The sequence below is a fragment of the Haliotis rubra genome, unplaced genomic scaffold (assembly GCF_003918875.1).
Source record: "Haliotis rubra isolate DU_JTF1 unplaced genomic scaffold, ASM391887v1 Scf1155, whole genome shotgun sequence".
In the NCBI taxonomy this organism is placed as follows: Eukaryota; Metazoa; Mollusca; class Gastropoda; order Lepetellida; family Haliotidae; genus Haliotis; species Haliotis rubra.
In genome coordinates this window covers 132,987-144,091 of record NW_025765065.1, presented here as the reverse complement: position 1 = coordinate 144,091, position 11,105 = coordinate 132,987, and positions in this window count along the sequence as shown.

Sequence of the window (11,105 nt, the reverse complement as noted above, 5' to 3'; positions counted from 1 at the left end):
GGCACCCTGGGTGCCGTTCCACTAACCGATCTTAGCCCTACGCCAATCGTAAACCCCTAAAATCCCAATCTTAGCGTGACGTTACGATCGGCATACCGTTCCACTAACCAATCTTACCCAAGTCAATCGTAAAGTTAAGATTCAAAGTCTAAGTTGCTCATGACCAACTTAGGATAGCTAAAATCAATCGTAGAGAAACCAAAATGGTGGCTTTCCTATTCTGTGTGCAAAATAAGAGCGAGCATTTCACCGTGAGCGTCCCTAAAATCCCCCATTAAATGAATTTGTATATTTCTGTGATGTAAACAAACACTGCACTGAAGCCTTACAAATGTCAGGCCAGTCTGACCACTGTCGTCATGGGAACACAACCGAGCGTGTCGGTATAACACATTTGTACAACAGTATTGCAACGTCATGGTTAAGAATAGGGACAGCCGTAAAGTGAACAATGTTCTGAAGCAAAAAAGATACAAATATGTTTGATTTCACTGCGCATATTTGGTGGGGGATTCTAAAGGCAGGCCGCGTGTTATTCAAGACCACTGACAGATTCTACATACGTTATAGCCTCGTCACGCCTTGTTTATTCTGATTGACAAGGTTAAGGCACATATCAAAAGCTCTGACACAATTGACATTTTTAAAGTCCAGACTTAAAACCTGTTCTCTGTATATTACTTATAATCTCGGCTGTAAATATTCTCGAGTAAATTATCTGTACACAGCGCTTTGAGCATGCCCAAGGATGTGGAATAGGCGCACTATAAATATGCATTTATTATTATTATATTATGCTTGATACCCAGCGTTCACACGCACTTGCACCTGAAACCAAGGTGCTCACTACCCTAATATTTTGCTCTAGGTTTTTTTCTCCACGTTTACACTTGGTTGGAAAAATACCCATGAAGGCCCGGGTTAGAATATTGAACTTCAATAACCCATGCCTGTCGTAAGAGGCCACTAACGGGATCGGGTGGTCAGGCTCGCTGACTTGGTTGACACATGTCTTCGGTTCCCATTTGCGCAGATCGATGCTCATGCTGTTGATCACTGGATTGTCTGTTCCAGACTTGATTATTTACAGGCCGCCGCCATATAGCTGGACTATTGCTGAGTGCGGCGAAAATCTAAACTCACTCACTCACTCAGTTGGTTCGTAAACTACTTCTATCATTTGCAAAGGGAGATAACTCGTGCCTCGCATTCCTCTATCTCTTGCACGAAAGGGTCTCGATCTAAGCTTGGATCGGATCGTAAGATCGGGACCGGCTACAATCGGCCTAAGATCGGGTAGTGGAACGGGTGTAACTTTTAGCTAAGACGATTGTAAAATTGGCGTAACTTGCTAAGATTGATCTTAGGTAAGATCGGTTAGTGGAACGGCAACCTGGCACTTTTTGTGCAGAATTTGCACAATCGTACTGGACATCAGTTAAACAAATATAACTGCCAAACGGTACATTTTAGCAACTTGACCCGTCCAAGCAAAATTGTAGGCATTTTGATTGCGCATCTTCTCAAGAACTTTGGCACTTATTAGATCAGTACTTTTGCACATACTTGCTTTTGAAATTTATTTTTTTAAATAATTTTGAATTATCTGCCCTTTGCTATTGGGCCTAGAGCATTGAGATTTTAATGGGGAATATCTACACCTCGATGGACATCTAGGTGACCTTTCTCAAGCGATTCTGACCACTGGTGCTCTTTTAGGGCTGGTACAAAATACGGCGGAATAATAAATAATAATAATAATAAAAAAACATTAACGATTACAATAGGTCTCCTGCCTAGAGGCAAGGAGCCCTAAATATCTTAAATAAATCTGGACATGGTATATTTCCAACTTTTTTTAATATCTGTACAATGTCATAATAGCCTTTTCAATCTCTACACCAAGAGTAGTTAGTGCTTTAGTCCAAATAAGGATAGGTGTTAACACAATACCCAGATTTCTAGATACAAACCATACAATTTCAATTTAAAACAAATATCAATAGTGAACTGGCTAACAAATTCAGAGCACTGTCATTCTCCAAAATTCAATGTAAAATCACTGATTATGTGTTGAAATATGTTTGTATGCACAGCCCTAAAGTATAATAAAGTAACGCAAAAAGACTCCATTGTAGCATTTAATCAAACTTGTTAACTGCTGAATAATTGCTGATATCAAATTATATGATTATTAACATGTATCAGTTCTATTCTAATATCACCAGTGTTATCATGCTCAAAATAATCAAGATATACTCTCCCAAAAAAGAAACGCATCGTGAAAATAGCAATTTCATGTAGCAATGAATGAAAACGTGATTCATTTTACAAAAGGTTTTGCTCTGTTTATGAGTTCTATGGTGTTTATGTTTTGAAACATCACAACAAAACGCACCATCCGTAAAATACCCGTATTTAACAGCATGATTTCGGCGTGTAGTGTCACAGAATACACAATTCACATGCAATGCACGTGAAAGTTGGGGATCAGATAGTCTCAATGATTGGTATAAAAGGTTGATCGTTGCCTGTCGATTATTCACTGTATTTGGAATATTGTTGACGAACGCAAAATGCCACGTCTAAGTGAAGCCATCCGTCATATCGCCATTGGTTTGCTTGAAGCTGGCGTCTCAACGTGCAGTTGCCCGACGCATAAATGATCACCAAAGCACCATTTCACGGCTCTGGGAGAGATAGCGCCGGCAGAATGCGGTAGCAGATGCCCCTCGTAGTGGGCGACCTCGAGCGACCACTGCGGCGCAGGATCGCTACATCCGGGTACATCACCTGCGTCATCAAACAGCTACGGCGACCAGTACCGCTCCACAAATTCCCGGATTGAGGAGGCTTTCTGCACAGACTGTCAGGAACAGGTTGAGAGAGGCTGATTTACGTGCCAGAAGACCTAATTTTGGCCCTGTGCTTCGACAACAACATCGTCGACATCGAGTTCAATGGTGCACCAACGTTCAGGCCTGGAACCTACCGAATTGGCGTAGAATCTGGTTCAGTGATGAATCACGATTTCTATTGGAACGACGCGATGGAAGAATGCGGGTGTACAGACGTCGACGTGAACGTTTCGCCCACGCTTGCGTTCCCCAGGTGGGCAGTTTCGGCCGACAAGATCACCGGACTTAAACCCGATCGAACATCTGTGGGATGCCCAGGACAGACGGTCGCGACGCCGTAACCCTCAGCCCCAGACACTTCAGCAACTCGCACAGGCACTGCAGGCAGAGTGGGCTGCGATTGGGCAACACGAGATACTGAGACTTATTCGTTCGATGCCGAGGCGATGCCGTGCAGTTCTGGATGCCCACGGTGGTCACACGAGGTATTGACTTCAGCGCCACCACACGTCTCCATGTGACTCTCAAACTGACTTTCCTCGAGTTGGTGCCAAAGACGGATAAGTCTGCATTCCCAGTGTGCAATTTCGCTATATTTCATTCACTCATAAAGCCTACAAGATGTTTCAAAATAAACATAAAAATACAGTTTAAATTCACGTATGCGTTTCTTTTTTGGGCGAGTATACATGTACACCAAATGCATACACTGATACTGGCTTCAAGCCATAAAAACTACAGTACTCAGGACAAGTTTCAGTGGTAAAAAAGCTCAAATAGCGGAATGTACATCTGTATTAAATGTTAATCTTCAAATATATGTACTTTTAAGGCAATGTATGTTTTTGTATGGTAGTGTATTAGCATACTGATCATACTGTGTATTATTATATATTCAATTTAGTAAAATAGTGGGTCAAATTCATTGTATTCAGCAGTATAATTGTGTTTTCTGTACAGATATTTGATTCCCCATGTTTATTTTAATCATAAACATTTCTGAATAATATTGGTAAAACCTTTTCATGTTGTCTTACAAACCGATTCAGACAACATTCTTCGAAAAAAAAGTGTGTACATGGATGGATCTGTTTAATTTTATTACAAATTATATGTACCAAAGTAACTCAAGATAAGGAATATATTTTTCTGTATTATGTTACTGAGAGCCGATAATTTTACAAGCACACCCGCAGTTAAAAACAATGGTTTGAACTTTATCAATTATTTCCTCATAATACATAAGAAAAGAATTAGATAATAAATGGCTTTTCAGTGTGGAAGCGTTAGGGCAGCAGACCCTGGGAACCAGGCTGAGTTTCTTTCTGTTTCCGAGTCATTAAAATATCCACGGAAACTGTCGATGTTTATCGAAGAGAGGCCAAACAGTGATTCGAACCCCTGTGGTTATAATACATACTATAGTCAATATTTTAACAAAGCGCGATGTGCACGTGCGACAACGCGACATTTCATCAAAATGTCGCGATGTCGCATTGTCGCGTCGCGTTTTAGTCAAATACGTTATAATACATACTATACTCAATATTTTAACAAAGCAGACATTATGACAATACGACAACGCGACATTTCATCGAAATGTCGCGTTGTCGCATTGTCGCGTGTCGCGTTTTTAGTAAATACGTTATAATACATACTATACTCAATATTTTAACAAAGCGCGACACGCGATTACGCGACAACGCGACATTTCATCAAAATGTCGCGTTGTCGCATTGTCGCGTCGCGTTTTAGTAAATACGTTATAATACATACTGTACTCAATATTTTAACAAAGCGCGACACGCGACAATGCGACAACGCGACATTTCATCAAAATGTCGCGTTGTCGCATTGTCGCGTCGCGTTTTAGTAAATACGTTATAATACATACTATACTCAATATTTTAACAAAGCGCGACACGCGACGCGCGACAACGCGACATTTCATCAAAATGTCGCGTTGTCGCATTGTCGCGTGTCGCGTTTTAGTAAATACGTTATAATACATACTATACTCAATATTTTAACAAAGCGCGACACGCGACAATGCGAGACCGCGACATTTCATCAAAATGTCGCGTTGTCGCATTGTCGCGTGTTGCGTTTTATTAGTTACGGCGGATTTTATAAACTATCACAAGCATGATTACTTTTCGATGTTTGGATTGGATTGGATTGGATTGGAGTGGAGTGGAGCGGAGGAGTGGAGTGGAGTGGAGTGGAGTGGAGTGGAGTGGAGTGGAGTGGAGTGGAGGGAGGGGGGAGTGGAATGAGAGTGGGAGTGGAGTGGAATGAGTGCGTGGAGTGGAGTGGAATGAGTGCGTGGCGTGGAGCGGAGGAGTGGAATGAATGAACGGAGTGGAGCCAGGGAGTGAGTGAATGAGTGAGTTAGTGGAGCGGGGGAGTGGAGTGAGTGGGTGGAGTGGAGCGGAGCGGAGTGGAGAGTGAGTGAGAGAAGTGAGTCAGTGAGCGGAGAGGAGTGGAGTGGAGTGGAGTGGAGTGGAGCGGAATGAGTGCGTGAGTGGAGCAGAGTGAGTGAATGAGTGAGTGAGTGGAGCAGGGATCGGAGTGAGTGAGTGGGTGGAGTGGAGCGGAGCGGAATGAGTGAGTGAGAGAAGTGAGTCAGTGAGTGGAGTGGAGTGGAGTGGAGTGAGTGCGTGAGTGAAGCGGGGAGTGGAATGAGTGAGCGGAGTGGAATGGAGTGGAATGAGTGAGTGAGTGGAGTGGAGCGAAGTGGTGTGGAGTAGAGTAGAGATGAGTGGAGCGGAGGGAGGGAGGAAGGGAGGGAGCGAGCGAGCGAGGGTTGATTTCTGGCACTCCAAGGGTACGCAACTCTGCCAAGCGATTTGACCGCTTTTAAAATCATAATCATAACATTCCATTTGTATGGCGTTTTCCCAAGAAGAATATCACGTTCAAAGTCGACCAAAACTGTATTTGAGGTGCTGGATGGTTAAGTGATATTACCATCTCATTCTACCTGGTATCCATCCACTGCTGGCTGAACAAGTTCATCAGCGTCGGACAGGACTGTACCAAGAACTCTGAAGAGCCACACTGTGGAACATAGTGACCCATTCATGGACATCACTTGATGTTTCTGCTGATGTGGCCTGAATTTTAACAATATTTCAGTTTTTTCACAACCTGTCAGATTGATATCGGTGAAATGTCCAAAGTGATGAGTGTGTATGGTGCTGGGATTAGAACCTATGATCACAGTTTTCTGGTGTGACTAAGAGACACAACTCTGCACAGCAAATTGCCCCGCCTTGAATGACAGAGCCACCGTGTGCCGTGATTACAATGAATAGTAGCGCTAATAACTTGTCTTGCTGCTAAAACACACTTGATTGGCCAAATACATTTACAATATATACAATAATTTTCAAAGCAAAATGAAAGATTTCCATTAAGTTCAAGAAAAGCAGCCCCCATTATCATTACGCGTACTACTTCATTGTAAAAACCATTGGAGGTAACAAAAGACCACTGAAGTGTGAAATAGAGTATAACATTTCCTGCGCATGCGTAGACTCATTGACTTTCTACGCATGCGCACCGGTAATCGAAAAGGGCGAAAACGCGACGCGACAATGCGACATATAATATGTCGCATTGTCGCGTCGCGTTTTAGTAAAGTTTTAGGCTTCTTTTACACATCTTAGATAGGGCGACGCGCGACAACGCGACATATTTTGACCTTGAAAATTGTCGCTATGTCGCGTGTCGCCCTTTGAGGAATAGAAAATATTATTCAAAACGCGACACGCGACATCGCGACAATGCGACAAATGGGCGAAATGTCGCGTTGTCGCGATGTCGCGTGTCGCGTTTTGGTTTATTTTGCCTCACTTTACTTGTTTTTGACAACGCGACAATGCGACATAGCGACAATGTCCCTTCTAGGATTCCATAGGTTACCCCACCGCCCCTCCATGAATGAAAACCGGACAGGAATTATATTACTGTACATGTCTCAAGGGCATCAAACACGTACAGTGGTTCCCGACAAATCCCGTCTAACAAAACGAATCGTGCGTAGTGGTTAGATGGTCATATTAACGTGATATACTCATGGAACATAATTAAGAACCCTAATGTATTTCCTCCTGGTGAGGGGCGGTGGGGTAGCATAGTGGTTAAAGCGTTGGCTCGTCACGCCGAAGACCCGGGTTCGATTCCCCACATGGGCACAATGTGTGAAGCCTATTTCTGGTGTCCCCCGCCGTGATGTTGCTGGAATATTGCTAAAAGCGGCGTAAAACTAAACTCAGTCAGTCAGTCCTCCTAGTGATATAGGTATCGATGACATGTCAATGATGCACTTGTTTAGTAGGACGTCTCATGTAATGAATAACAGGTTTTCAGTTTGAAAAGGTTTGCTACAACGCAGCCACATGCAAGTGTAACATGCTACCCACTGATAACATGAAAAACAGCATGTTTGCCTGGCCGTTCAAGGGTAGAGGGTATATTGAGAATATGTCACCCGTTACGATCATACACGTTAACATGGCGAGGAGAAGACTTTCATTGGAGCTGAGATGACAGATAGTGGGTATGCCTGCAGGTGGTATTCAAGTTCATCGGGCGTCAGCTTGGTTGCTGCCCATCTGTCAGTTTAGGTTTATCGGCTCATAGGAGTGAGTGAGTGAGTTATTATTAAACGTCACATCGGCAATATTTCAGCCATATCGTGACGAAAACTATTTATACAATAAAAAGTGAAATGAGAACATTTGACATTGAAATGGCATAAAAGAGAGATTATAAACCTGCCGACAAAGGACAGTAAAACAACTAGAATATCACAGATATATATGTAAAACTAGTAATTGAATCTAAAACAGTTTAACTATAGGTGACAACACAATATAAAAATGGGCTATAAATCGCCAATAACTGAAGGTAGATCACCATACCAGGGACCATGGGGACTTACATTACTTTTGCTACCTGCATGGACCCTAGTTGGATTTACACCATCCCTTCAGCCATTGGCGACAGAGGAGAAATCTAGCCATAAAATAAAAGCACACATATTCTACGATTAAAAACGTGGTAAGCCTAAATTTACTCTAAATGTGTTGGGACTTACGTACCCCCTCAGGAGGACAATACTTTTACACTACTTCAACCCCCTTTGAGGGTACAGCCACTAACAATCTCAGTTACTAATTTAAACTACCAATAATAAAATATATATCTATTTACAAATCAGTTAGCAAGTCGAATTTTTTTAAAAAGGCAATAATTAAATGAGACGGCTCATAGGAAACACCAACAAGGCCAGGACAACGCAGGGAGATATATCCAGCAGAAGATCGCAATCTGGCCCGTTACGTGAGGCGACAGCTCTGACTCATGAATATCAAAGGCAACATCTGCTGTGACGTGATTAATTTAGTCCTAGGTGTATATTTCCGTTCCCTTAAGACGAGTTTGTATGTCTAATAAACTAATTGTCAACACCAATCTTAAAATCTCAACCTATTGTTCGATGGCTGTTTGCAACGAGTTGGTTCACTCGAACTAACAAGTAGTTTCGCGAATTCGCCACGTATTTCTTTTTTCTGCAGAACCTCAAATAATCAATTTCCGCACACCGGCAAAGCAAACAAAGACGGCCGTTTATTAGCCGCACGTTGGTGACACCACTGCTTAACAACAATAAACCGGTATTAAACAGTGTTCATTACCACAGTACGTGCTCATATACTGCCGGAACCAGGACAATTGAAAACTCTTGAGCACCGCTGGTATTTGTCAGCGGCATTGCTTACAGATCACTGAGTGGCGCTTTAAGCGCTAGATGACCAAGCAACCCTGTTGCTAGGCTAGGCTAGGCGTTGTTTTGCTGTTGTATCTCGTTACAAAATCTTTCAAATTATAGGGCTCTTTGGCGTCCTTGTAAACTTTGTGGTGTTGAATTCAAGACGGAGGTCGATGGTGGGTATGAAATTGATACGTGTCAGCATTGCATTTGTTTCAAGTTGCATTTTACTGGGAATGACAAGTGAGGTGAGGTGAAATTGGGTTTAACGTCGTGCTTGAGAATATTTCGCTCATATGACGACGTGCATGCGAGTGTATGTGTATGTGCGGCTGCTTGTACTAGCCCAGATTTAAGCTGGGTTTATAGTGCTAGCCCACTGAGATACCATGCCGCAGTGAAGCATGAATACCCCACTCAGACATATTAAACTGACTCCGAGCCGACCAGTCCTTGTTGTACCCATTAATGCCGAGCGCCAGGCAGGGACCAACAAGTACCATATTTTAACGTCTTTTGGTATGACTCTGTCGGGGATCGAACTCGCGACCTTCCGCTCTCCGGACGGACGCTCTAACCACTACACCACGGAGGCGGTCGGGAATGACAAGTCGTTATAGATGATCAAGGTCTTGATTGTATAATAGCGACGTTTCGGTATACATACTTATACCATTTTCAAGCATGAAAACAATTATACTACTATACAATATAGAGGTTGATCATCCATAAAGACTTGTCACTCAATGACTTACAACTTCTGGAATGCCTCCAACCCGTGAAGGTCCGGGTTAGAATATTGGCCTTCAGTAACCCATGCTTGTCGTAAGAGGCGACTACCGGGATCGGGTGGTCAGGCTGGATGACTTGGTTGACACATGTCATCGGTTCCCAATTGCGCAGATCGATGTTCATGCTGTTGATCACTGAACTGTCTGGTCCAGACTCGATTATTTTACAGACCGCCGCCATATAGCTGGAATATTGCTAAGTGCGGCGTAAAACTAAACTCACTCACGGCGTAAAATCTAAAAATTTATCACTCACTCACTCCTCTGGCTTTGCTTTTACAACTATAATTGGAAATTGAAAGCTAAGGGCGTAAACCTCACTCACTCACTCTGGCTTTGCTTTAACTATAATTAAATTGAAAGGGAGACCCAGTGAAGTGAGAATTTGGAGGGAAATCTAACTTGCTTCATTTAGAACTCATGTATTGCCCTGACACTCTCTGCTTTACAACATTAAATCCGTGTTTATGTGTTTATGACTTCACCCAAATCGTAAAAGTCTATGGTAAGCTTCTCTTCTAGCTAACCAATCATAATTTCGTTACGCATTTCTGTGATCTTTAATTTTCTACAGAGCATGTGTCACTAGAATAAAGTTATGCTCAAAATAATGATTAATTGAAATAAATAATTTTGACAGGCACACTGTGCACACTGAGATTGAATCATCGCCATTTTGGATACTACGATGTGACACCAGTGTGTTGGTTTGTAGTTTAACGCCTCACTCATGATAGTTCCTGCAATATGACGCCGGTCTGTAAGTAATCGAGTCTGGACAATCCAGTGATTGACGTAAAGAGCATCGACAACATTGTGCTCTTAATATCAATCACCCATGAAGATCTGGGTTAGAATTGGTCTTCAGCAACTCATGCTTGTCGTTAAAGGAGACTGACGGGATCAAGTGGTCAGGTTCGCCGAGTTGGTTGACCCATGTCATCGTATCCCAATTGCTTAGATCGATGCTCATGCTGTCGATCTCTGGATTGTCTTGTCCAAACTCGATTATTTACATGCCGACGCCTTTGTACATAATTTCTTACTCTCGCTGTTTAAAGTACTGGTGTAAAGTAATAAATATGCCAGAACATCGTCTGCCCCAAAAAACCTACAATATGATTGTCCATCTTGATAATATTGGTAAAAATACTTGGGCAACCCGTATTCGTAATCTTTTGTTTAGATACGGCTTTGGATTTGTTTGGCTATCCCAAACCCTGGGCGACGTTAATGCATTTATCAAACACTTTCGTACCAGGGCTATCGATATCTTTAAACAAGACTGGCATTCATCTTTATATGAAAGTTCAAGATATGATTGTTATCGTGAGTTTAAATGTTTACTTGAACCTGAGTCGTATCTATACAACTTACGTAGTAAATAGCTTCGTAATGTTTTCATACGCCTGAGATTTGGTCTAAATGATTTATATATCAATCAAGGAAGATATTCATCTATCATAAAATCACAAAGGTTCTGTCCATTTTGTAATACTGTAGAGAATGAATTACACTTTCTATTTCTTTGTCCTGCATATAATGATTTAAGGCAACTGTATTTTCCACAATGGCTACAATCAAATATTAATGCTACAAAACTGTATTCAATACTTTCATGTAAAGCATCCCTATTACAATATAAGGTAGCTCTATTTATTTATCACGCGCTTATAT